The sequence below is a fragment of the Puma concolor genome, chromosome D1 (assembly GCF_028749965.1).
Source record: "Puma concolor isolate L17-30 chromosome D1, mPumCon1.1.hap2, whole genome shotgun sequence".
NCBI classification, from domain to species: Eukaryota; Metazoa; Chordata; class Mammalia; order Carnivora; family Felidae; genus Puma; species Puma concolor.
In genome coordinates, this window is record NC_141676.1 from 99307995 (window position 1) to 99313370 (window position 5376).

The following is a 5376-nucleotide window of genomic DNA, read 5'->3' on the forward strand; positions in this document are numbered from 1 at the left end:
GAGGGGAACGGCTTTGAGATGCCTCATGAAAGAAGGCCAGGAGGAAGCTTGGGGTTGGCTAGCAGGTGGGCGTGGGAGAAAGGGACTCGGTGGGGGCTGGCTGGGCCTGCCTCATCTGAAGAGACGGACTTCACCCCAGCTCCATAAGGATGCTTCTCTGGAGGCCACACCTGCCAGCTTTTCTTCCTCCCAAACCTGCAAAGGCTAGAGGAGGGGCTGCAGCCGAATTCCACCCTCACCTGGTGTAGGGAGAGATGTTGCAGCAGGAGGGCTTTAAGCTAGGCTGGGGGGTGAACAGGATAAGACGGGAGATGACTGACTGAGGAGGCTCCCGGGATCCCTTTCTTCCCAGGCCTTTGGAAATGAAGAGCTCCCTTTGTAGCCAGCCCCCACTCCCAAGCCGCAGGGGTGGATGCATCGGCCTTTGGGGGCTTTTTTGCCAGTTTGCACATGACACATAGGCCCTGCAGGTTATCAGGAAATGTGTTTTCTTGGGACTTGGGCAACTGGGTTTGGAGTTGCAGAGGGGTGGGACCTCGGGCAGGTGGGGTCGGGTGTGTTTAGGCCCTTTGGTGGGCACAGAGGGCAGAGCTGGAGTGAGGGGTCTGGGAGGGGGGTTCTGGGGGCGATCACTCCCCATGGAGGGTCCTCAGTGTCCATCCCAGACCTCAGCACTCGAGCGGGTAGAAATCCTTGCCTCCCTGGTTCAGCCCCACCGGCCGATGGGCTTGGGGAAGTGTGTGAAGGCTGCAACCAGTCCGGGAAGGACAGCTCCTTCTTTGACTTCTTCCCCTGAGAATGTCTTTTCAGCCCCTGGATTCTGGGGACCCCCAGGAGACTCTACTGTCCACCCGGCATTTGCAGGGAACAGTCCCCCCAAGGAAGGGAGGGTCTGGGACCCCTGCTCAGGGGGACCAAAAAGCCAGTCCCCCAGCATCGACTGAGAATTGAACCAAATAAATCTCCTTGGAGCCACGTCAAACGCTGCCTCGGGCTGGCCGGGGAGGGTGCCCCTGTGCACAGGGAGTGGGGAAGTGAGCCACACTCAGCCTGCTGGGAGGCACAGGCCTCTCTCAGCGCGTCCTGGGCTTTCCTCCTCCGGGAAGCCCGAGCCACTCACACAGATGTCTCTCATTCGCCGTTCACACCGAATTCAAACAATTGACTCACTGGTCTGTTTTCTTAACAGACCGGCTATAAGCTTCCCAACAGTGAGGTCTGGGACTCTCATTCATGTCTGTGTGATCAGTCCCTGTTTAGAGCCTGGCACATGGAAGGATTTTCGAGAAATCTGTGTGAATGAGTGAATAATTGGCGACATTGGGTGGTCCGAGCTAAATGACTCTAGCAGGAGAGACAGGGATGTTCCAGGAGCTCAGGGGAGGGAGCCATCCCTGAGCACCAGTAGTAGAGGGAAAGGCTCGAGGAAGAGATAAATTAGCCTTGTCGGGCGCCTGGGTGGCGCAGTCGGTTAAGCGTCTGACTTCAGCCAGGTCACGATCTCGCGGTCCATGAGTTCGAGCCCCGCGTCGGGCTCTAGGCTGATGGCTCGGAGCCTGGAGCCTGTTTCCGATTCTGTGTCTCCCTCTCTCTCTGCCCCTCCCCCGTTCATGCTCTGTCTCTCTCTGTCCCAAAAATAAATAAACGTTGGAAAAATAAATAAATAAATAAATAAATTAGCCTTGTCTTCCACTGCCTTGAAATCCCTTGAACCTCTCTTCCTCCCCCAGGACAATTGAGAGCAGCATTCTCCAGCATCCGTCTTTCTATCTTCCCTCCTGCAGTCAATTTCTCTACTTCAATCACCCACCAATCTTCTGTGATATGCTGGAACTGGCTCATACTGGCTTGGGAGCCGATAGCGTGCCTCTGTTCCCAGAACACCTTGTGTTGGTAGCTTGGAATCGGCCAGGGTGGGAGAAACCGGCAAATGCCACAAATCAGTGCTTTGTCACCCTGGCGGAGCCAGGGCTAAAGTTTGTCAGTCCACTTACCTACCCACTGCCTACCCGCCTCCTTCCTTCCTTCCTTCCTCTTACCTCTCTGCTTCCCACCTATCTTCCTTCTTCCCCTTTCTTTTCAATTATTGTGTCCAACGTGCCAACTATCTACTCATCCCTCCCACCTACCCATCCATCCACTATCCGCCCATCCGTCCGTCCGTCCATCCAACCACCCACCCACCCACCCACAAGCATCTACTCTGTGTTGACCTGTTCCCAAGGCTCATGATCTTTGCCTAGACTCCTAGAAGACAGGTGCATGAGTCCTAAGGAATAGCAGACACCCACTAGCATGGCACCTCCAGTTCAGCCAACACTGATGTTGGATCCATAACCGGAATGCTTGGGTGCTCCTCTTCTCTTCCTTGTCCTCCCTGCTCGTTCTTCTCCACAGGCCGTTCTCACAGGGTGGGGGAGTCACTATCTGGGGAAGAGGGACGGACGTGTCCCCACCCAACATTCCTGTACTGCTTTCTCTACCTCTCCCTCCAAGCCTCAAGCAAAAGCCCAGGGGAATTGGGCCCGACCTTTTGAGAAACGGTTCTCCACCCCAGAAGGCCCAATGAGCTAGCTAACTTACCGGTGAGTAAAAACAAGAGGGGGTTTAGTAGGGCTTGGGAACAGAGACATCAGGTAAGAAGAAAGCCCCTCGTGAAGCCAGCTCTCTCCATCTCCAACACTACCCCCCACCTCTTCTTTTTAAAAACAAATATTTTTTAACATTTATTATTGAGACACAGGGAGAGACAGAACATGAGCAGGGGAGGGGCCGAGAGACGGGGAGACACAGAATCCGAAGCAGGCCCCGGGCTCTGAGTTGTCAGCACAGAGCCCGACACGGGGCTCGAACTCACAGACTGTGAGATCACGACCTGAGCCAAAGTCGGATGCCCAACCAATTGAGCCACCCAAGCGCCCCAACATTAAAAACATTTTTTTTTTTTTAAAAAGGATGAGTACATGTCAATAAATCTGCACCCTATTGGCTCCCAAGCCAGTATGATCTTGCACAAACCGTGAGATCATGACCTGAGCCGAGGTCAGACGCTCAACCGACGGAGCCACCCAGGCGCCCCTACCCCCCACCTCTTCTTAGAACTCTGGCTGCTTTGTGAAAAGCTTGTCTCTGCTCTTGCTCCCAGGGGCTGTTATTGCAAAGGATTAGCTGTTCAGCCTAGTGAGCCAAAGGGGCAGGGCCCCCAGAACTTGACCTGGATTGTAGGGAAAGGAAGGGAAACCCACTCCCCTCCACACAGCCCAGACCCTGCCACCCCCACCACACTCACCTGCCACTAAGCCCCGTCCCGTCCAGCCTGGGCGAAGTACAGCCCTTTCCTCGATGGGGGTGTTGGCTTCCCAGGACCGTAGCAATGGGTTGCAGCCAGAGGTGACCCGAGAGCACGTCTTGGCAGGAGCTGAGGGTCCCCAGTGTTCCTGCAGGTGGTCAGAGAGAGAAGGCGGTGGCAGTCATCTTTCTCAGTTTGCTCCCTGAGGTCTGTATTTATATGACGGTCATACTCAAACAGCTCCCTTCTGAGACTGAGTTTCACCCCTCACTGGCCTCTCTTTTCGGAGGGTATTTTCTGTGGCCTGGCCCAGAAGGGGCAGGCAGATTTTTTTTTTTTTTTTTAGCCATACAGCAAAACTGCTGTGGAGACAGAGGAGGGTGAAGGGTTTGGGGCCTAGGGCCTCAGCTACTCGGCCTGCCGCTGCTTGCACCCCGCTCATTACTGTTACTCTGTCTTTTAGTCCAAACAGGTTCTGACCTGCTCTGGTAGCAATAACATAAGGGCCAACAAATACCATATGATTTCGCTCCTGTGTGGAGTTTAAGAAACAAAACAAACGAGCAAAGGAGGAAAAAAAAAAAAAAAAAAAAAAAAGACAGAGACCAAGAAACAGACTCTTTTTCTTTTTTTTTTCAACGTTTATTTATTTTTGGGACACAGAGAGACAGAGCATGAACGGGGGAGGGGCAGAGAGAGAGGGAGACACAGAATCGGAAACAGGCTCCAGGCTCTGAGCCATCAGCCCAGAGCCCGACGCGGGGCTCGAACTCCCGGACCGCGAGATCGTGACCTGGCTGAAGTCGGACGCTTAACCGACTGCGCCACCCAGGCGCCCCAAGAAGCAGACTCTTAAGGAAAGAACAAGCTACTGGTTAGCAGAGGGGAGGTGGGGGTGGGGATGGAAATAGGTGACGGGGACTAAGGCGTGCACTTGGTTTGATGGGCACTGGGTGATGTATGGAATTGTCAGATCACTCTGTTGTACACCTGCAGCTAATATTGCACTATATGTTAGCTATGCTGGAATTAAAATACAAAACTCTATAAAAAATAACTATTAAAAAACATGAAAAAAAGAATACGGGGGGGGGGGTGGGTAGAAATAATGTAAGGGCCACGTGCATCTCGTTCGGGCTGCTAGGAGAGGCACGGCTTCTAGAGGTCATCTTCCATTGAGACGTTCAGGCGGCTCCGTGACACCCCGGCTGAAGAAGGAACGTCGGCAGCTCAGAGGCCTTGGGTTCGAATCTCGACTCTGCCGCTTGACCTAGGCCAGCGAATCATCTTCTTAGAACTTCCGTTTTCTCACCTATTAAATAGGGCCATTGGGGTGCTCCGGGTGGCTCAGTTGGTTAAGTGTCCAATTTTGGCTCCGGTCATGATTTTACGGTTCGTGAGTTCGAGCCCCGCGTCAGGCTCTGCGCTTCGGATCCTCTGTCTCCCTCTCTCTCTGCTCCTCACCCCCCCCCCACTCTCTCTCTCTCAAAAATAAATGAACAAGGATAAATAAATGAAAAAAGGATCATCGAACAGGTCATGGTGGGGTTGAAATGAGCTCATGTAGGCGATGTACCTGGGTCAATGCCTGGAAGTTGGCAAGTGGGGTTCAATAATCAGTAGCCACTTCGCTGCCCATCCTACAGTCCCTATCGAATTGCACCCACCTTTCCCCTTAAGGTGAGAAGCAAGTTCGCCGTCCCAGGGTGGGGAATCTCTCCTCTGAAATCCGGCAAATTACAAGGCTATTTGGTTTGTGTGACCCAATTAATAGCCCTCTGTCTCGCGGGCCTCTGCAGACACCTCACCTTTCGCCCCAGGCGCCCCTTTGGCTCAGCAAAGCCTGCCCACCTGCGAGGACAGAGGCCCCCCCACTTCCTCAGGAGAAGACGGTGCTGCGTCGGAAGGAAGCAGGCCGTGTGCTTGCTGAGCTGTGGAAAATAATTAAACCAGGGGAGGAAAAAGAAAACCAAAACCCAGGTCCTTTAGAAATCAGGTTAGGTATGAATGTGCAGGGCGTGGCCCCCTGTATAATTAGCCGCTCTGCTGGCTCTGGGAGCTGCCTGCTCCTCCTGGGCCCGTTGTGT